At 41.8% G+C, this 23,950-nt stretch overlaps 1 long non-coding RNA gene across 1 annotated transcript in view; it reads left to right on the top strand.

Moving 5' to 3' along the window:
* The first annotated feature begins 6,368 nt into the window (after positions 1-6,368).
* Positions 6,369-23,950, top strand: part of LOC139752630 (uncharacterized) — a 545,285-nt gene continuing 527,703 nt past the window's right edge. The window contains exon 1 of the long non-coding RNA XR_011713544.1: positions 6,369-6,774. This is a non-coding gene — a long non-coding RNA (uncharacterized lncRNA). The remainder of the gene's footprint in view (positions 6,775-23,950) is intronic.

Here is a 23,950-nt window from a genome sequence, read left to right as displayed (position 1 = left end):
ATATATATATATATATATATATATATATATATATATATATATATATTTTTTTTTTTGCTTTGTCGCTGTCTCCCGCGTTTGCGAGGTAGCGCAAGGAAACAGACGAAAGAAATGGCCCAACCCACCCCCATACACATGCCTTGATTCAATCCACTGACAGCACGTCAACCCCGGTATACCACATCGCTCCAATTCACTCTATTCTTTGCCCTCCTTTCACCCTCCTGCATGTTCAGGCCCCGATCACACAAAATCTTTTTCACTCCATCTTTCCACCTCCAATTTGGTCTCCCTCTTCTCCTCGTTCCCTCCACCTCCGACACATATATCCTCTTGGTCAATCTTTCCTCACTCATTCTCTCCATGTGACCAAACCATTTCAAAACACCCTCTTCTGCTCTCTCAACCACGCTCTTTTTATTTCCACACATCTCTCTTACCCTTACGTTACTTACTCGATCAAACCACCTCACACCACACATTGTCCTCAAACATCTCATTTCCAGCACATCCATCCTCCTGCGCACAACTCTATCCATAGTCCACGCCTCGCAACCATACAACATTGTTGGAACCACTATTCCTTCAAACATACCCATTTTTGCTTTCCGAGATAATGTTCTCGACTTCCACACATATATATTAGAAAGGATCCCAATTTTGCGCGTGATCAAGATATTCCTATGAGTCCACGAGGAAAGTGAAACACGAAAAGTTCCCAAGTGCACTTTCGTGTAATAATCACATCATCAGGGGAGACACAACAGAGAAATATAACAGTCAGTTGTTACATTTCTCTCTTGTCTCTCCCCTGATGATGTGATTATTACACGAAAGCGCACTTGGGAACTTTTCGTGTTTCATTTTCCCCGTGGACTCATAGGAATATATATATATATATATATATATATATATATATATATATATATATATATATATATATATATATATATATATATATATATATATATAAACCATGGAAAGCTGTGTAGGTATGTATATTTGCGTGTGTGGACGTATGTCTATACATGTGTATGAGGGTGGGTTGGGCCATTTCTTTAGTCTGTTTCCTTGCGCTACCTCGCAAACGCGGGAGACGCGACAAAGCAAAAAAAAAAAAAAAAAAAAAAAAAAAAAAAAAAAATATATATATATATATATATATATATATATATATATATATATATATATATATATACCGGAGTGCAAAAATGGGTATGTTTGAAGGAGTAGTGGCTCCAACAATGTTATTTGGTTGCGAGGCGAGGGCTATAGATAGGGTTGTGCGGAGGAGGTTGGATATGTTGGAAATGAGATGTCTGAGGACAATATGTGGTGTGAGGTGGTTTGATCGAGTAAGTAATGATAGGGTAAGAGAGATGTGTGGTAGTAAAAAGAGTGTGGTTCAGAGAGCAGAAGAGGGTGTATTGAAATGGTTTGGTCACATAGAGAGAGTGAGTGAGGAAAGATTGACAAAGAGGATATATGAGGATATATATGTGTCAGAGGTGGAAGGAACGAGGAGAAGCGGAGGACCAAACTGGAGGTGGAAGGATGGAGTGAAAAAGATTTTGAGTGATCGGGGCCTGAACATACAGGAGGGTGAAAGGCGTGCAAGGAATAGAGTGAATTGGAACGATGTGGTATACCGGGGTCGACGTGCTGTCAATGGATTGAACCAGGGCGTGTGAAGCGTCTGGGGTAAACCATGGAAAGTTTTGTTGGACCTAGTTGTGGAAAGGGAGCTGTGGTTTCGATGCATTACACATGACAGGTAGAGACTGAGTGTGAACGAATGTGGCCTTTGTTGTCTTTTCCTAGCGCTACCTCGCGCGCGCGCAGGGGGAGGGGGATGCCATTTCATGAGTGGCGGGGTGGCGACGAAAATGGATGAAGGCAGCAAGTATGAATAACTACATGTGTATATATGTATATTTCTGTGTATGTATATGTATGTATGCGTTGATATTTTTAGGTATGTATATGTGCGTGTGTGGGCGTGTATATACATGAGTATATAGGTGGGTTGGGCCATTCGTCTGTTTCCTTGCGCTATTTCGCTAACGCGGGAGACAGCGACAAAGTATACTGAATGAATACAAAAAAAAGATATATATATATATATATATATATATATATATATATATATATATATATATATATATATATATATACATATATATATATATATATATATATATATATATATATATATATATATATATATATATATATATATATATATATATATATATATTTATATATATATATATATATATATATATATATATATATATATATATATATATATATATATATATATTTATATATATATATATATATATATATATATATATATATATATATATATATATATATATATATATATATATATATGTATATGAATGTAAGGAAGTGAGCTCCATACTAGTGTAGGTGAATCTGAAAGAAGGTTACGAGACGTGTGTATATTTGTGCTTGTACGCCTGGACACGAGAAGGACGGGGAAGACAGGTTAATGTTTTGGGAACAACTGAATAATCGTATCAGCAGTTTTGATGCAGGGGATCGGGTAATACTCACGAGTGATTTAGAAGCGAAAGTGAGTAATGTGGTAGGTAGTTGAGGGTACAACTGGGGTGGCATGGGGTTTTTGATAATGTGATGAGAAAAGGTGTGAAGTTATGAGCTAAATGAAGGACCTGTGATTGGGGATACTTGGTCTAAAATGAGGCACATACATGACAATACATTGGTGAGTAAATTCACTTCCTAGAGTACTTCATGTACTGTTCAAGATGTCTGTGAAGAGAGATAAAGTGCCGAGGGAGTGGAAAAGTACAAACGTCATACCTATGTATATGAACAAATTCTGAGAAGATGTACTAAACCAAAGAGTGGTCTTCCGACGAGTGTGATCTGTAAGGTGCTGAAATATATATATATAATCAGAAAGCTAAGGATGACATCCTGTGGAGAAGCAGTTATCTAACAGAGAGACAACACTGTTTTGAGAAAGGAACTCATGAGTAAGGTCCCTTTTGCTGAGATAGTAAACTCTGACTCAGACAATAGTGAAAGCTGGGTCGATTGTTTGTATTAGATTGCCAGACAGCATTTGGTGCTGCATCGAATGGAGGGTTGATTAAGAAGCTAGATCACCAGGCACGAGTAATGGAGGGACTCCCTCGATGGAGATAAGTTATGTTAGTGGATGACACAGGTCAGAGGAACCTTCTCCCACTAGGTTAAGATCACCAGTGCTGCAGGGTTCTGGTCTGGGACCATTACTCTTCTTGGTCTGTGTGAATGACTTTCCTGAAGGTATGAACTCCCGGATGGTATTTATAGATGACGCACTGGTCATGAAGGAATCTTAAAGCGAAGAGGATTGTATCAACTTCCAAGGAATCTTAGAGAGACTCCAATGTTGGTCTGATAAATGGTTAAAGAAATTCAACCCGAGCAAATGTAAAGTAATGAGGATGGGACACATTGACACATCTAAATATGAATATCATCTAGTGGGCTGTAAGCCACAGGAATGTTTGCGTGAAAGAGACTTGGAAGTTGACTTCGTCCTAGGGACGCATTCATGGGCCGCCTGGGATCGAGCCAGCGAAGGTTCGAATCCTGGTCGCAACAGCAGGTTCACAGTTAAACCAGCTGTTCATCCTCTCGTAGGGTCTCGTAGAAGAGATGGTTAACATAGCGTTCATTAGATGGCCTTGATTAGCACGTTCAGTTGCTATGCCGTCTCAGCGAACATAAAAGAAAAATGTCACCAGTGTCTCATATTGAGAAAGCAGTAATGAAGATATATTGTGTGATGTCAAATATTAGGCTAGAGTTCTGGACAAGAAAATACTCAGCAAGTTGTTTTCATCTAAGATTAGAATATGCTTCTCAGTTTTGGTCACCACACTTAAAGAAGAACGAAGGTCTGACAGAGAAGGTGAAGAAGAGGATAGCTAAGATGATGCAGGAATCAAGAAAACTTAGCTAGAAGGAAAGCCTAGAGGCCTTAAACCTGCTAACCATGTAAGAGAAGAAAAGTAATTGGTGACCTGATCACAACCTCTAAGTTTTCAAATCAATTTGCTGGAGTAGAGTGAACAGTTCTTCCCAATTTTGTTGGGAAGGATGTGAGTAAGCACTTCCATCGCAAAGAAGTAGTAGATAAATGAGATTAACCGAATGAGTAAATCCTAAATGCTGGCAGCATACAGAAATGTAAAAGATGAATGATAGTATAAATGGCTCAAGAGATGAGGCCCCCCACGAGTGTAAAACCCTTCCTGTTCTGCCCAGATAGGTAATTAGATAAACACAAAGTATATGTTATATACAGATGGGGAAGTCAGATACCCTCACACTGATAGAAAAAAAACTATATAAGCAAAAACCTCTATAACTTTAAACTTCAGTTGTCGTCTCGAAAGGGATTGTAGTCCTAGATTTTCTTATATCACTGGTGCAAAAGCAGTACCAGAGGTTCTGATGTTACTCTTTTAAGAAGAGGAGTTGTATTACACACAACATGAAAGATGAGATCACCTTATATTCTACAGTTAACATGTAACGGCATTATACTAAACTGTGAATAAAGTATAATACATGATACTCTGTATCATATAATGTACGACAAAATGCCAACAGATTAAAGGTTCTGATCTGTTCTTGAAGGAATCCAATCAACCGTCTAAAAGATGACAGAAAATCAAGTGTCTTATGATATCGCCTCGGCGCTTGATATACAGCGTAGCTCAAAATCTAACCTTAAACTTGTCTCTCGTGTCAGACAGTAAAATATTTGATAAGTTCCATTCCTCGTAGCGACGTTAGTGGAAGGATTGGACCAGCTGTGTTGTGGCACGGGGAGAAGGTACATTGGGTTCGTCCCTGTCAAATATATGACACTAACACCCAACAGGACAGTATAGATTTCGGGTAGAGTCTCCCACTGGCCAATACAGGGTAATGAAACTCCCTCACCACGACAGATCTGAGTAATGGTGGGGTCAACCCTGGCTAGCGCAATCCAGTGAAACTCTCTCTCTCTCTCTCTCACCATTTCAGGAGGGAACGCCTGGCATGGCCAGTCCTGACCAATAAACATCAGTGAAACATCCACACCATCGCAGGACAGAGGTGTAGCATGGTTGTCCCTGGCCAACACAGGTAGGTGAAACAACCTCACCATGACAAGAGAGAGGTATGGCGTGGCCACCACATACATATGAGTAGCTGACACTCCTACCACGACCCGGATAGCGATATAAAAGAGCCAGCAGAAGCGAGTGATACACTCCCAACATGGGAGGATAAAGAAGGAGTAAGGTCTTTACTACCACAACAACGTGCTTGCTGAAAACACATTTCTTTATGACTAAGCGCTCTGGTTTATGCAGGACGTTGCTAGCCGAGCCCATGGAACAACTACATTGCTATCATGGAAACTGTTCTTCTCTGGGAAATTCACCGTCCCTGCTCTCTCTCTCTCTCTCTCTCTCTCTCTCTCTCTCTCTCTCTCTCTCTCTCTCTCTCTCTCCTTAAATATACGGCTGAAAATGAAGAAATCCTCTCTTCCTACTACCTTATCTCTCTCTCTCTCTCTCTCTCTCTCTCTCTCTCTCTCTCTCTCTCTCTCTCTCTCTATCATCCCTTTGTTTATCAATTTAACAAAGAATTGTTATCTAATGAAGCACCGGCGTCGTCCTATATAAGTACATACCAATCTCGTCTTTATATCCTTCATCTGAACAAATTACCAAAGCAACAGTTTCATCTTGACTGTCTGAGGAGGGACAGAGGGGGTCAGGTGCACCTTCTTCTTTATTTCAAATGATTTTTATATTTATGTTTTGTCTAATACATCTATTACAAACAATGAAGTTGATATCAGTAAATAACTCACCTTTATCTATCAACATTTTCCACGGAGTTTTGTTAGTCATTATATTGTAAAATCTTTGTGGAAAATGAGTAATCAGAAGTACCATTATGTCCCCGCCTTTTAAGAGCAGTTCTCCAATCACATGCTCTCAAAATGCAATTCACACAGTTATTGAACTTTTAAGCAAACTACATCGTCAGTTTCCTAAATGAAACAATCAGAAACTCAAATTTAAGATTACAAATGCAAGAGATTATGGATCCGAGAACCTGGAGTCGCTTATCACTAGTGTTTTGGTAAAATGAACTAATGCATCAGGACCCACAACGCGGTGGGATCTCTTGACACAAACGAGTCAATTAGCGGAGCGACCGGCCGTTCCTGGGTTTCCATAGGAGTGTGTCGGGCTGACCAGCCAGTGTTGGGGTCGCGGTTCCCACTAACTTCGGCTAGTTCGTCCTTACCCAGTGAACAGTGAAAACCCTTACGCACGGCGGAGCGATTCTTTCAACGCAAGGGTGCGACCTTCGGCTTTGTTGGCTTGGATTTTGATCCGGCCCTCATGCCTTCTAGAACCGTCGTGCTCAAGGGTCGTACCGTCGTGCTTAAAGGTCGTACTGTCGTGCTTAAGGGTCGTGTCTTCGTTTCCAAGCGTCGTACATTCGTGTCCAAGAATAGTGTCGTTGTCCTAAAGGGTTCGACCGTCGTTTTAAAAGGTCGTGCCGTCGTGCTCAGAGATCGTAACGTTGTGCTCAAACGTCGTACCTTAGTGCTCAAAAGTCGTACCGTCGTGTTTAAGTGATTATTAATGGACTCACTCTTGACACCCGCGGACAAGGCAAATATTGGCTCTACAGACTGAATGCGTGGTGGAACAGGTAAGTGTAACATCCATCCGGTATTATTAATACGACTGTGCATGTTATTTTAGTGGTCAGTAATTTGATTGTTTATTTTAATCGATCTCTCAGTTTAGATGGAAGAGAAGGTTGAAATGTGTTTAGGTGTATGATGTAGATGTTTTGAAGCATGTGGATGATTTTCTAGAAGTGTGTTTTTGGTACGTTATTTATATATCTACGGCAGACTGGGCTTGTGTATCTATTTATACTGCATCTTCTGGTTTCTGGAAGGAGATTCACCAAGGTAAGCCAAACATTGTTCACTGTATACATCGAAGGATGATTGGATCCTCTGATATTTTGAGGAGACGCGGGAAATAAGGGTATTACATGTTTCTGTTGCTGTCCAGATCTCGTATTTGTCTGTGATTTGTATCCTCGTTGTCTTCACGTCACTGCCATACATGATGGCCTGCTTCTCTTTGGTGTGATTCTACGGATTTATCTTTACGTCGTTCATATTGTTCTGCCCGGATCTTCAGTGTTGGGGTATTTTTCATTTGTGGGAAACGACGAATCATAGAGCATTATATTGTATCCGTTGTGACTTAAGGATGCATGACGTGGAGACGAGGACCGTTGGTACCAGCGAGTAGGTTAGGGCAGGTTTAACCATGACCTTGGCCAGGTGTGATTATTGCTTCCCTGGGAGGTGCCAGAGTCTGTACAGACTGGTCATGGCCGCTTATCCTCGTGCGGATCCCTTGATGATGAGATTTATTGTCAAACTTCCTCATGTTGATGTGTGAATCAGGATGATTCTGCAGCTCGTCTTGTGCGTTGTCTTGTTGATTTCGGTGATCATATTGTTGGGCTTTAAGGGGAGCTGTAGTAAATTGGTTTGTTTGTTTTTTTCGTCGTCTCTCTCTCTCTCTCTCTCTCTCTCTGTCTCTCTCTCTCTCTCTCTCGAAAATAGTTGGTAGTCAACCAACGACCAGTGAGGTATGTCACCGGTACTACCCACCTAGCGATCGGGGGGTCGGTTAGTGACGTCTGCGCAGGGAACCAACACCTACGTGGATGTCAGATATCACTCATATGGCCCAGGTTGCTGTCAATCTTTTTGCCTCACCCGCACGTGGGCTTGTGTGCTTCAGTTCACACACGTAACAGACTCTCCACCTCATACAAAACACATGTAACTCACACGACTCGTTCGTTCTTCGTAACTCAGTAGCGTCCTGCGGTAAACGCTACGGCAAAATCTCGTCGTAAATACTCGTGATTGCTCTCTCTCTCTCTCTCTCTCTCTCTCTCTCTCTCTCTCTCTCTCTCTCTCTCTCTCTCTCTCTCTCTCTCTCTCTGTAGTAGATGGTACGCAGCCACTGACCAGAAATGCATATTACTAGATGTTAACAGCCTGGGTATCGGAAGGGCTAGTGACGGTTGTGCAGTGGACCAGCACTTCTGTGGCTGACAAAATGCCACATCTTTGGCCTAGTTCGGTGTCTCTTCCTTCTGCCTCACCCACATGAGGGCTGCTGGCTTTTAGTCCAGAAGCTTGCAGTAGTTATCATCGTTTCACACATAACAATCGTCAAGACCTGTGTTTACATGACTCGTTCTTTGTAACTATATATTTTCATGAGATGAGCGATGTGAACTAGCTCTGTCTTTTGGCAAAATCTTTCGTAATAAGTATTCATAAGCAAGTAAGTACCCTCCTTACTTCCACTGTTAGCATTAGACTGGTTATGATTAATATCCAGCAACGTCCGCTCTAGTTTCTCCTTCCTTCCTTTATGAACATAATCACTTTCGTGTAGAGCGTCACATCTCTCACCTCCAGTGCCTGAACAGCACCACAGGGTAGTCACTATACCGTCACTTCCCTCCAAGTAAACCAACAATCGGCCCCGTACAACAATCTTGTCACTTCCCTCCCGGTAAACCAACCTTAGTCCCGTGACGACTATTTCGATACTTTCCTCCCAGTAAACCAACGATAAGCTCCGTGTAAACAAGTTTGTCACTTCCCTCCTAGCAAAGCAACAACAGCCGCGTGATGATTATGTTGTTGCTTCTCAATAAACCACAAATAGCTCCATAAGGACTACATTATCGCCTCTGTCCCAGTAAACCAACAATAGACCCCTTGCGACTACATTATCGCTTCCCTTCCAGTAAACTAACAATAGACCCCTTGCGACTAGGTTGTCACTTCCCTCCCAGTAAACCAATAATAGCTCCGTGACGATTATGTAATAAGTTCACTCCCGGTGCCTTGATAATAGTCCCTTGACCTCAGTGTTGACGGTAGAGTTGTTGTCCTTGCTACTTAGTTGTTTAAACAATGGTTCGGTGACGTGTTGTTGACTGATGAACAAACATATCTTCAGTCTTCACCTAGTTTAACAGCGCTCCAATGACGTCGCGTCACACATCCTGAAACAGTTTAGTGGCAAGTATTTCTGACTGGACGGCTAATTATCCACGCCAGTTTGCGAATTAGTATCCCTGTCGACCATCCAGGAATAAGTGACGTATCCAAGACACCGTTGTTAGCCATGAAGCTGACATTAGTTCTTCAAAGATCAGATGAACACAGATCCCAAGCTATGGCTGACATTAAGCAGTCTTCCTATTCTTTAGACTTAAAAGATATTTTGTTAATTCATGAGCTGATTTTGTTGAGCTCAAATTAAAAGGAAAAGATATTTCCGATATGCAAATGTAATTTACTCACGATAAAAAGTATCATACCACTTATTGTGTGAAACGATAGAACACTACGACGAAGGATTTTTGAGAAATGCCCATTGGTCTTGCCTCAGATTGCTAGCCTTGCTTTCATGATATTGTAATACATCGATATTTAGCGATGATTCCTGCTATTTGTCATAAAGTTTATAATGATTTCATATTTCGGAGGACTTCACTATAAAGTGGGGCTGCTATAATCATTAGTAAATTTGTTTCACATCACCGCTCACCAACCCTGGCAAGAGAGGGACACAAGTCGTGTACTGATCATCTCAAAATTCAATGGAATCATTCAGGAAGATTTTCTCTCTTTTTTTTTTTTGGCCGTGTGCACGTGACTTCCTTAAACTTTCACCGAAACGTAATATGAGCAATATTTGCTAAAGGAAAGTGCCAGCCCCGTGTAAAATATTGTGTATTTGTGCGTTACTATCATTACATCTGAACTTAGAATCCACAATAGAACCTCAGTTTAAAGGCTCTATCTCCAACAATAAAGGAAAGACATTGTAGGTCAAAGTCTCTAGCTAAAACAACGACAAAAAAAGAAAAAGACACGCAACATTAGTGGCACTGAGTAATTGCTGCAAGAACTCTGTTGTCCCCAAATTCGCAAAAACTTCCATGGGCTTTATTGGAAGCGTGTCTCAAATCCCCAGCAGTAAAAACAGTTATGACGTTCTTCATATGACCTTTATGAGGTCAACCAGCAATCAGTGGCACTCAACCTGCCCGGCAGCTCCAATTTTATCTGTGCATAAAATGACCCAGAAGACTTCCAAATTATTTTTCGTACCGACTTTAAAAGAGAGTTTTGTGCAACGATCTCATTTACGTAACTTACGTTATTGAATACAAAAGCATAACTAACACAGTAACGCTCTAATGATTGCAATCTGAATGATTACAAGGACACGATGGTATAATTCTGGGAGGTCACAGCCGGGAGAATGATTTAAGATCTGTGCCAGTCTACAAAATGCTGAGAGAGAGAGAGAGAGAGAGAGAGAGAGAGAGAGAGAGAGAGAGAGAGAGAGAGAGAGAGAGAGGGTTGGACACGATGCGGCGGGCGAGATACACCGAGTATTACCGAGGCGGAATGAGGACTTTACTGAGCTTTATTGAGGAAATTATGGCAAAGCAAATGTGAGCAGAGGACCACTAGCTAAGAATATTGTGGCTGTTTATGGCTAATGTGTGTGTGTGTGTGTGTGTGTGTGTGTGTGTGTGTGTGTATGTTTGTGTGTGTGTGTGTGTGTGTGTGTGTGTGTGTGTGTGTGTGTGTGTGTGTGTACAAAAAGAAAAGGATGACGCAATACAAAAATTATATATATGAAACAGTCCTGTAACCCAGTACTTTTCTAAAGGCTCCTATAGCCCAATGCTGCGCTACTTTCTCTAGAAGGGAAAAGTAGATTCCTTTGTAATTTGAGGTTCTTGACGAGACTGTACTTCTAGTGATACAGCCTCGCTAAAGGTGAGTTTTCATCTGCGATGTAGCAGCATGTGTAATGCGCCGATACCACAGCTCCCTATCTACAATCAGGCCCCACACACCGCTCCATGGTGTTCCCCGGCAGCTTCACATGTTAGGCCTAGTTCAGTCCAATAACAGCACGTCGATCCATGTTTACCACATCGTTCCGATTAACTCTGTCCCCTGCATGTTCAGGCCCCGATCACTCAAAATCTTTTTCACTCCGTCCTTCCATCTCCAATTTGATCTCCCTCTTCCCCTTGTCTCCTCCAATTCTGACGCATATACCTTGTCTTTCAACCTCTGAACTCATTGTCTGGCGCTCTTCAATTCTAGAGACCATGCTCTTTCTATTATTACGCCTCTCTTATCCTTTTATTACTTAATCAAATCACCTCACACCACATACTGTCCTTAAGCATTATATTTCAAATACATCCACCCTCCGCACATCCTCATTTATAGCCTATTCCTCTCATCCATTCAATAACGTTAGCACTACTATACCTTCTAACATACTCATTTTCACCTTCCCGCATAACAGCCACTCATTTTTCAGTGCCCGCAGAACTTTCAAACCCTCACTCGTCCTGTGATTCACTTCCATTTCCAAGGCTCTATTTGCTGCCACGTCCACTCCGAGATTTTCAAAACACTTCACTTCCTTCAAATTTACCCCCTCGAAACTCAAACCCCAACTAACGTGTCCCTCAACCCTGCTAAGCCAAATAATCTTGCTCTTCTTTAACGCTCTCCTCCAAGCTCAGCCACCAACTTCTGTCGTTTCTCACTCAAATCTGCCACCATTTCTGTTTCAACAGCATGCAACAACTGACTCACTTTCCAAGCCCTCTCTTCCCCAAAGATTGCATCCTCGAGCTTCGCACGAAAACCTTTTTATTTATTTACCTGTATCGCCACTCCATCCATATATGAATTATACGGGCATAATGACGTCACACGCCCTTGCCGCAGATCGACCTTAACCTGGAACTATTCACTCTCCTCTCTCCCCACTCGCACGTCAGTCTTTCACTCTTGATAAACACCTCTCAGCTTTCCTCCTACGTCATGTATTCTTAAGACTATCCACAAGGCATCTCTATCAGCTTTATCATATGCTTTTTTTCGATCTATGAAAAAAATTTCTCTAAATATTTGTCACACACATTCTTTAAAGCAAATGCCTGGTCCATCCTTTGACCCTTTCAATCATAACTCTCCAATGCAACTTACTAGGTACACTCAGCAAACTTATACCTCTGTAGTTTGAATAATAGCATTATACATGCTTCCCGTTGAACTTCAGGCACCTGACCATGATCCATACATGCCCTGAAATTCCTGACTAACCAATTAACAACGCAGTCAACTCCTTTCCTAAGAAAATCAACTACAATGTCATCCAGTCCACCCGCCTTGTCACATTACATCTTACGCAAGGCTTTTACCACCTCTTCTCCCGTTGTTAAACTCTCTCAAATTGCATATCACCCCGACCTAATCACCCTACATCTTTCACCCCGTCATCAAACACATTCAACAGTCCTTCAAAACACTCATTCCATCTCCTCCTCACTTCATCGCTACCTATTACAACTTTCCCATTTTCCCCTTTCACCGGTGTCCCCTTTGCTCTCTTGTTCGCACAGTATTAAGCTCCAACAAAACTCCTCTCATTCTCTCTAAATTTACTGATACTCGCTCACCCCGATATTCATTTGCCCTCTTTTTCACCTTCCTCTTGACCTCCTGTCGGTTTTCACATATATCTCCCGGTCATTTGCATTCCCTCCATGTAAGTACCGGCCATATACCTCTTGTTTCTCTTCCAATAGCAACTTTATTTCTTCACCCCACCACTCACTACCCTTCCTAACCTACCCACTTCCCACATTACGCATGCCATACGCATCTCTCGTACATGTCAGCACTGCTTCCCTAGATACTTCTAATCCCTCATCTTGTCTCGTTTACTCTTACCCTTTGTCACTCTACAATCTCAATCTTTCCTGGTATTTCTTCACAAAAGTCTCGTCCCAAGCTCCTTTACCTTTGCCACTCTATTCTCACCCAAAACATTTCCTCTTTTTTGAAAACTCCCACAAATCTTCACCCTCGCCTCCAAAGGATGGTGATCATACATCTCACCAGCTGCTCCTCTCAGCACATTCACATCCAGATGTTTCTCTTTTGTACGCCTATCAGTTAGAATGTCTTTCCAATAATACTCACTAACCATCCACACTACTCACATACATATATATGTTTAGATGTCTCTCTTTTTAAACCAGGATTCCCAATCACCAGACATTTTCCAGCACTCAACACCACAAGCTGTTCACCATTCCCATTCATATTACGGAACATTCTAGGACGCCCAATCTTACATTCAAATGTCACATTATTCACTTTCGTATTTGAATCACCCATCACTAATTCTGATACCCCGGATCCTTACATTAAAACAGCTGACACTCATTTAGCTGCTCTTGCCTCTCATGATCTTTCTTCTTATGGCAGTCCACTTTCAGTTTTGCCCATATCACTCTGGAGTTAACTTCCTTACACTTTCACTCACTCCCACAACTACTTCAGCAGTAGTATTACTCCTTCCTTAGGTCTTGCCCTCACACCAACTATTGACATTACCCCTAAGATATTTCCAAACCATTCTTCATCTTTACTCTTTGAACTTTGTTTCACTCAGAGCCAGAACACCCTAGTTTCTTACCTCAAACGAACTCCGTATCTCTCCTCTCTCCTTGTCTTAGTCATATTCAGACACACTAAGACATCCCAGCCTGAGTCTTCTAGGACGATGAGCAGCCCCTTTTATGCTCCTTCTGCTCCATCTTTAGAAATTGAGATATAAGAAGGGATTTATATATGTATATATATTTCTTTCCTTTCTTTCATACTATTCGCCATTTCCCGCATTAGCGAGGTAGCGTTAAGAACAGAGGACTGGGCCTTTGAGGGAATATCCTCACCTGGCCCCCTTCTCTGTTCCTTCTTTTGGAAAATTAAAAAGAAATGAGAGGGGAGGATTTCCAGCCCCCGCTCCCATGTGTATATATATATATATATATATATATATATATATATATATATATATATATATATATATATTTTTTTTTTTTTTTTTTGCTTTGTCGCTGTCTCCCGCGTTTGCGAGGTAGCGCAAGGAAACAGACGAAAGAAATGGCCCAACCCACCCCCATACACATGTATATACATACGTCCACACACGCGAATATACATACCTACACAGCTTTCCATGGTTTACCCCAGACGCTTCACATGCCCTGATTCAATCCACTGACAGCACGTCAACCCCGGTATACCACATCGCTCCAATTCACTCTATTCCTTGCCCTCCTTTCACCCTCCTGCATGTTCAGGCCCCGATCACACAAAATCTTTTTCACTCCATCTTTCCACCTCCAATTTGGTCTCCCTCTTCTCCTCGTTCCCTCCACCTCCGACACATATATCCTCTTGGTCAATCTTTCCTCACTCATTCTCTCCATGTGCCCAAACCATTTCAAAACACCCTCTTCTGCTCTCTCAACCACGCTCTTTTTATTTCCACACATCTCTCTTACCCTTACGTTACTTACTCGATCAAACCACCTCACACCACACATTGTCCTCAAACATCTCATTTCCAGCACATCCATCCTCCTGCGCACCACTCTATCCATATATATCCATATATATATATATATATATATATATATATATATATATATATATATATATATATATATATATATATATATATATATATACTTCCTCCGATATGGTGGTGATACGACCTTGCGGAGTATGCATTGCACTCGTAGCATAACCACATACAGCCGGAGTGTTTTATATGTATTATCTCTGGGGATATGGGAGAAAGAATACTTCCCACGTATTCCCCTCGTGTCGTAGAAGGCGACTAAAAGGGTGGAAGCGGGATCTTCCCCTCCTGTTTTGCTTTTCCAAAAGAAGGAAGACAGGTGCTAACCAAGTGTGGATTTTTCCCTCTGAGGCTCAGTCTTCTGTTTTTGACGCAACCTCGCTAACGCGGGATATGGAGAATAAGTATGGAAAAAGATATGCTTGTGCGTGTGTGTGTGTGTGTGTGTGTGTGTGTGTGTGTGTGTGTGTGTGTAGGTGTATTCCAATATTCAGGTTATTTAGGTGGCGATGTCATGGCTACTCTCGAACAACTTCAGTGTCGTTCACTGGGGAGTTATTGGCCAATGTCCGCCCTGGTATGACTTAATATCATCTCTACGAGGAGCCAGTTACTGTTCCATCATGGTCCAGGAGAACATGAAGACCCAATATGCATCCACTTCCAGGTTGACAAGAGCTTTACGAAGATTTATGACCTCATGTATTCGGTGTAAAAGGCTGCCTCTTGGTAAACTGGAACTTACTGGCAAGTCTTGTTGTCGACAGATGTTTTACAAATATTGTTTCGTACTGCATTTGAACAACATGTAAATATGACGTATCCTGTTCTGTGTTTCTGTGAGAATATTTCTGTTTTAGTTTTGACTGAGTAATGCCTGGGTGCTACCTCAAGGAATTTTAATTTTCTTGCGTAACGTGGTTGTGAACCAAGACAGAAAATCCGTATATTGCCTTAGTTTTGAATATTCCCTTAATCAAGTTAAACCCCAAGTCTATTCTCACGGTTCTCCCAAGAATGAAGCATTAATCACACTTAAAGTCGCCTGATATTCCCTCCTGCTCCTCCTCCTCCTTCTCTTCCTCGTACTCCTCTTCCTCTTCCTCTTCCCTGGAGGAAACTACGACACAATTCCAGAGAGCCTCCCAAAGTTTCCTCACAATACTGAAACGTGAAGCATCACCGAGAGGTTGTTCCATCCCTCACACTCCAGTGATACTTTACCGGCAGTTCGAGAGGCTGCTTCCACTAGTCTCACTCAGGTACATAGATTGGAATCCGGTGCGAGGATCGCCTTGGTATTTACAGGTTCGTGGAGTGTGGGAGTGCAGAAGCGCTGTGGGCCCTGGTAGTCGTGTGAGTTGCTGTGAAGTTATTCTTATGTCTTATTCGGCCTTCGGCCTCCTGTGGCCCACTGCTACTACTCTTGCTCGATCCTTGGTCAGCCTTTGGGGTCTCCTGTCGTGGGCTTTTGTGATGCTGATGATCGCTACGCGCAGAGCAGTGCAAGACTGCTTGCTGTGGAGCCTTGTTGTGGATAGGGAGCTGTGCTCTCGGTACATTAAACAAGACAGCAGAAGAATTGATACGAGCCAGTGAGGACTTTTCCTCCTTTGTTCCTGGCGTTACCTCGATAAAGCGGCAAACAGCGATCAAGTTTGAATGAAGGATATATATATATATATATATATATATATATATATATATATATATATATATATATATATATATATATATATATCTTTCTTTTAAACTATTCGCCATTTCCCGCGTTAGCGAGGTAGCGCCAAGAACACAGGACTGGGCCTTTTTGGAATATCCTCACCTGGCCCCCTCTGTTCCTTCCTTTGGAAAATTAAAAAAGAAAAAACGAGAGGGGAGGATTTCCAGCCCCCCCGCTCCCCCCCCTTTTAGTCGCCTTCTACGACACGCAGGGAATACGTGGGAAGTATTCTTAATCCCCTATCCCCAGGGATAATATATATATATATATATATATATATATATATATATATATATATATATATATATATATATATATATATATATATATTTTTCTTTTAAACTATCCGCCATTTCCCGCATTAGCGAGGTAGCGTTAAGAACAGAGGACTGGGCCTTTGTGGAATATCCTCACCTGGCCCCCCTCTGTTCCTTCTTTTGGAAAATTAAAAAAAAGAAAAAAAAAAAACGAGAGGGGAGGATTTCCAGCCTCCTGCTCCCTCCCCTTTTAGTCGCCTTCTACGACACGCAGGGAATACATGGGAAGTATTCTTCATCCCCTATCCCCAGGGATAATATATATATATATATATATATATATATATATGGGATAGAGGAGAAAGAATACTTCACAGGCATTCCTCACGTGTCGTAGGCAACTAAAGGGGAAGGGGGGCTGGAAACCCTCCCCTCCTTGTATTTTAACTTTCTAAAAGGGGAAACAGAAGAAGGAGTCACGCGGGGAGTGCTCATCCTCCTCGAAGGCTCAGACTGGGGTGTCTAAATGTGTGTGGATGTAACCAAGATGAGAAAAAAAGGAGAGATAGGTAGTATGTTTGAGAAAATGAGCCTGGATGTTTTGGCTCTGAGTGAAACGAAGCTCAAGGGTAAAAGGGAAGAGTGGTTTGGGAATGTCTTGGGAGTAAAGTCAGGGGTTAGTGAGAGGACGAGAGCAAGGGAAGGAGTAGCACTACTCCTGAAACAGGAGTTGTGGAAGTATGTAATAGAGTGTAAGAAAGTAAACTCTAGATTGATATGGGTAAAACTAAAAGTGGTTGGAGAGAGATGGGTGATTGTTGGTGCATATGCACCTGGGCATGTGAAGAAAAATCATGAGAGGCAAGTGTTTTGGGAGCAGCTGCGTGAATGTGTTAGTAGTTTTGATGCACGAGACCGGGTTATAGTGATGGGTGATTTGAATGCAAGGGTGAGTAATGTGGCAATTGAGGGAATAATTGGTGTACATGGGGTGTTCAGTGTTGTAAATAGAAATAGTAAAGAGCTTGTAGATTTATGTGCTGAAAGAGAACTGGTGATTGGGAATACCTGGATTAAAAGAGAGATATACATAAGTATATGTATGTAAGTAGGAGAGATGGCGAGAGAGCGTTATTGGATTACGCGTTAATTGATAGGCGCGCGAAAGAGAGACTTTTGAATGTGCTGAGAGGTGCAACTGGAGGGATGTCTGCCTGATCATTATCTTGTGGAGGCGAAGGTGAAGATTCGTAGAGGTTTTCAGAAAAGAAGAATGTTGGGGTGAAAAGAGTGGTGAGAGTAAGTGAGCTTGGGAAGGAGACTTTTGTGAGGAAGTACCAGGAGACTCTGAGTACAGAATGGAAAAAGGTGAGAACAAAGGACGTAAGGGGAGTGGGGGAGGAATGGGATATATTTAAGGAAGGAGTGATGACTTGCGTAAAAGATGCTTGTGGCATGAGAAGCGTGGGAGGTGGACAGATTAGAAAGGGTAGTGAGTGTTGGGATGAAAAAGTAAGATTATTAGTGAAAGAGAAGAGAGAGGCATTTGGACGATTTTTGCAGGGAAAATGCAAATGAGTGGGAGATGTATAAAAGAAAGAGACAGGAGGTCAAGAGAAAGGTGCAAGAGGTGAAAAAGAGGGCAATTGAGAGTTGGGGTGAGAGAGTATCATTAAATAAAAAGATGTTTTGGAAGGAGGTAAATAAAGTGCGTAAAACAAGGGAACAAATGGGAACTTCAGTGAAGGGGGCTAATGGAGAGGTGATAACAGGTAGTGGTGATGTGAGGAGATGGAGTGAGTTTGTTGAATGTGTTTGATGATAGAGTGGCAGATATAGGGTGTTTTGGTCGAGGTGGTGTGCAAAGTGAGAGGGTTAGGGAAAATGATTTGGTAAACAGAGAAGAGGTAGTAAAAGCTTTGCGGAAGATGAAGGCCGGCAAGGCAGCGGGTTTAGATGTTATTGCAGTGGAATTTATTAAAAAAAGGGATGACTGTATTGTTGACTGGTTGGTAAGGTTATCTAATGTATGTATGACTCATGGTGAGGTGCCTGAGGTTTGGCGGAATGCTTACATAGTGCCATTGTACAAAGGCAAACTGGATACAAGTGAGTGCTCAAATTACAGAGGTATAAGTTTGTTGAGTATTCCTGGGAAATTATATGTGAGGGTATTGATTGAGAGGGTGAAGGCATATACAGAGCATCAGATTGGGGAAGAGCAGTGTGGTTTCAGAAGTGGTAGAGGATGTGTGGATCAGGTGTTTGCTTTGAAGAATGTATGTGAGAAATACTTAGAAAAGCAAATGGTTTTGTATGTAGCATTTATGGATCTGAAGAAGGCATATGCTAGAGGTGATAGAGATGCTCTGTGGAAGATATTAGGAGTATATGGTGTGGGAGGCAAGTTGATAGAAGCAGTGAAAAGTTTTTAACGAGGATGTAAGGCATGTGTTCGAGTAGGAAGAGAGGAAAGTGATTAGTTCTCGGTGAATATAGGTTTACGGCAGGGGTGTGTGATGTGTCCATGGTTGTTTAATTTGTTTATGGATGGGGTTGTTAGGGAGGTGAATGCAAGATTATGGAAAGAGGGGCAAGTATGCAGTCTGTTGTGGATGAGGAAGCTTGAGAAGTGAGTCAGTCTATGTTCGCTGATGATACAGCGCTGGTGGCTGATTCATGTGAGAAACTGCAGAAGCTTGTGATTGAGTTTGGCAGTGTGTGAAAGAAGAAAGCTGAGAGTAAATGTGAATAAGAGCAAGGTTATTAGGTACAGTAGGGTTGAGGGACAAGTCAATTGGGAGGTAAGATTGAATGGAGAAAAACTGGAGGAAGTGAAGTGTTTTAGATATCTGGGGGTTGACAGCGGATGGAACCATGGGAGTGGAAGTGAATCATAGGGTGGGGGAGGGGGCGAAAGTTCTGGGAGCGTTGAAGAATGTGTGGAAGTCAAGAACATTATCTTGGAAAGCAAAAATGGGTATGTTTGAAGGAATAGTGATTCCAACAAAATTATATGGTTGCGAGGCGTGGGCTATAGATAGAGTTGTGCGTAGGAGGGTGGATGTGCTGGATATGAGATGTTTGATGACAATATGTTGTGTAAGGTGGTTTGATCGAGTATAGAATGAAAGGGTAAGAGAGATGTGTGGTAATAAAAAGAGTGTGGTTGAGAGAGCAGAAGAGGGTGTTTTGAAATGGTTTGGTCACATGGAGTGAATGAGTGAGGAAAGATTGACCAAGAGGATATATTTGACAGAGGTGGAGGGAACGAGAAGAAGTGGGAGACCAAATTGGAGGTGGAAAGATGGAGTGAAAAAGATTTTGAGTGATCGGGACCTCAACGTGCAGGAGGGTGAAAGGCGTGCAAGGAATAGAGTGAACTGGAGCGATGTGGTATACCGAGGTTGACGTGCTATCATTGGATTGAACCAGGGCATGTGAAGCGTCTTGGGTAAACCATGGAAAGCTGTGTGGGGCCTGGATGTGGAAAGGGAACTGTGGTTTCGTTGCATTATTACATGATAGCTAGAGACTAAGTGTGAACGAATGTGACCTTTCTTGTTTTTCCAAGCGCTACCTCGCGCACATTAGAGGGAGGGGGTTGTTATTTCATGTGTGGCGAGGTGGCGTTGGGAATGAATACAGGCAGACTATGAATTATGTACATATGTATATATGTATATGTTTGTGTGTGTATATGTATGTATACGTTGAGACGTATAGGTATGTCTATTTGCGTGTGTGGACGTGTATGTATATACATGTGTATGTGGGTGTGTTGGGCCATTCTTTCGTCTGTTTCCCTGCGCTACTTTCTAACGCGGGAGACAGCGACAAAGCAAAATAGAATAAATAAATAGATAAATATATATATATAATTTTCCAAAAGAAGGAACAGAGAAGGGGGCCAGGTGGGGATATTCCCTCAGTGGCCCAGTTCTCTGTTCTTAACGCTACCTCGCTAACGCGGGAAATGGCGAATAGTTTGAAAAAAAAAAAAAAATATATATATATATATATATATATATATATATATATATATATATATATATATATATATATATATATATATATATATATTTTTTTTTTTTTTTTTTTTCATACTATTCGCTATTTCCCGCGATAGCGAGGTAGCGTTAAGAACAGAGGACTGGGCCTTTGAGGGAATATCCTCACCTGGCCCTCTTCTCTGTTCCTTCTTTTAGAAAATTGAAAAAAAAAAAAAAAAAGAGAGGGGAGGATTTCCAGCCCCCCGCTCCCTTCCCTTTTAGTCGCCTTCTACGACACGCAGGGAATACGTGGGAAGTATTCTTTCTCCCCTATCCCCAGGGAATATATATATATATATATATATATATATATATATATATATATATATATATATATATATATATATATATATATATATATATATACATGTATTATATTTTATACTTTGTCGCTGTCTCCCGCGTTAGCGAGGTAGCGCAAGGAAACAGACAAAAGAATTGCCCTACCTACCCACATACACATTTACATACATAAACGCCCACGCACGCACATATACGTACCTATACATTTCAACGTATACTTACATATACATACACAGACATATACATATGTACACATGCACATATCCATACTTGTTGCCTTCATCCTTTCCCGGTGCCATCCGCCTCACATGAAATTGCACCTCCCTTCCCGCAAGGTAGCGCTAGAAAAAAAAAAAGGCCACATTCGTTCACACTCAGTCTCTAGCTGTCATGTGTAATGCACCGAAACCACAGCTCCCTTTCCACATTCAGGCCCCACGAAACTTTCCATGGTTTACACCAGACGCTTCGCATGCCCTGGTTCAATCCATTGACAGCACGTCGACCCCGATATACCACATCGTTCCAATTCACTCTATTCCTTGCACGCCTTTCACCCTCAAGTGTGTTCAGGCCCCGATCGCTCAAAATCTTTTTCACTCCATCCTTCCACCTCCAATTTGGTCTCCCACTTCTCCTCGTTCCCTCCACCTCTGACACATATATCCTCTTTGTCAATATTTCCTTACTCATTTTCTCCATGTGACCAAACCGTTTAAACAACCCTTTTCTGCTATCTCAACAACACTCTTTTTTTTTTTTTACCACACATCTCTCTTAACTTTTCATTACTTACTCGATCAAACCACCTCACACCACATATTGTCCTTAAACATCTCATTTCCAGCACATCCACCCTCCTCCACACAACTATATCTATAGCCCATGCCTCGCAACCATATAACTTTGTTGGAACCACTATTCCTTCAAAGATACCCAATTTTGGTCTCCGAGATAATGTTCTCGCTTTCCACACATTCTACAACATTCCCAAAACCTTCGCCCCCTCCCCCACCCTTTGACGCACCTCTGCTTCCATGGTTCCATCTTCTGCCAAATCCACTCCCAGATATCTAAAACACTTCAGCTTCCTCCAGTTTTTCTCCATTCACATTTGCCTCCCAATTAACTTGTCCCTCAACCCTACTGAACCTAATAACCTTACTCTTATTCACATTTACTCTCAGCTTTCTTCTTTCACACGCTTTACCAAACTCAGTCACCAATCTCTGCAGTTTCTCACCCGAATCAGCCACTAACGCTGCTATCATCAGCGAACAACTGACTCACTTCCCAAGCGCTCTCATCCAGAACAGACTGGCATACTTGCCCCTCTCTCCAAAACTCTTGGATTCACCTCCAAACCACTCCATCCATAAATGAATTAAACAACCACGGAGACATCACGCACCCCTGCTGGAAACTGACATTCAATGAGAACCAATCAATTTCCTCTCTTCTTACTCGTAAACATACCTCACATCCTTGGTAAAAACTTTTCACTGCTTCTAGCACCTTACCTTCCTCACCATATACTCTTGATACCTTACGCAAAGCATCTCTATCAACCGTATCGTATGCCTTCTCAAGATCCATAAATGCTATATACAAATCCATTTGTTTTTCTAAGTATTTCTCACACATTCTTCAAAGCAAACACCTGATCCACACATCCTCTACCACTTCTGAAACCACACTGCTCTTCCCCAATCTGATGCTCTGTACATGTCTTTACCCTCTCAATCAATACCCTCCCATATAATTTCCCAGGAATACTCAACAGACTCATACGTCTGAAATTTGGGCTCTCACTTTTATCTCCTTTGCTTTTGTACATTGTCACTATGCGTGCATTCCGCCAATATTCAGGCACTTCGCCGTGAACCATTACATACATTGAATATCCTTACCATCCAATCAACAACAAAGTCGCCCCCATTTTTTTTTTATATAAATTCCACTGCAATACCATCCGAATCCGCCGCATTGCCGGCTTTCATCTTATACATATATATATATATATATATATATATATATATATATATATATATATATATATATATATGGTGTGGGAGGCAAGTTGTTAGAAGCAGTGAAAAGTTTTTATCGAGGATGTAAGGCATGTGTACGTGTAGAAAGAGAGGAAAGTGATTGGTTCTCAGTGAATGTAGGTTTGCGGCAGGGGTGTGTGATGTCTCCATGGTTGTTTAATTTATTTATGGATGGGGATGTTAGGGAGGTGAATGCAAGAGTTTTGGAAAGAGGGGCAAGTATGAAGTCTGTTGGGGATGAGAGAGCTTGGGAAGTGAGTCAGTTGTTGTTCGCTGATGATACAGCGCTGGTGGCTGATTCATGTGAGAAACTGCAGAAGCTGGTGACTGAGTTTGGTAAAGTGTGTGAAAGAAGAAAGTTAAGAGTAAATGTGAATAAGAGCAAGGTTATTAGGTACAGTAGGGTTGAGGGTCAAGTCAATTGGGAGGTGAGTTTGAATGGAGAAAAACTGGAGGAAGTGAAGTGTTTTAGATATCTGGGAGTGGATCTGGCAGCGGATGGAACCATGGAAGCGGAAGTGGATCATAGGGTGGGGGAGGGGGCGAAAATTCTGGGAGCCTTGAAGAATGTGTGGAAGTCGAGAACATTATCTCGGAAAGCAAAAATGGGTATGTTTGAAGGAATAGTGGTTCCAACAATGTTGCATGGTTGCGAGGCGTGGGCTATGGATAGAGTTGTGCGCAGGAGGATGGATGTGCTGGAAATGAGATGTTTGCGGACAATGTGTGGTGTGAGGTGGTTTGATCGAGTAAGTAACGTAAGGGTAAGAGAGATGTGTGGAAATAAAAAGAGCGTGGTTGAGAGAGCAGAAGAGGGTGTTTTGAAATGGTTTGGGCACATGGAGAGAATGAGTGAGGAAAGATTGACCAAGAGGATATATGTGTCGGAGGTGGAGGG

Source organism: Panulirus ornatus, chromosome 13 (genome assembly GCF_036320965.1).
Source record: "Panulirus ornatus isolate Po-2019 chromosome 13, ASM3632096v1, whole genome shotgun sequence".
Classification (NCBI taxonomy): Eukaryota; Metazoa; Arthropoda; class Malacostraca; order Decapoda; family Palinuridae; genus Panulirus; species Panulirus ornatus.
Note: the sequence above shows the minus strand (reverse complement) of the source record. Positions and strands in the feature narration are given on the sequence as shown.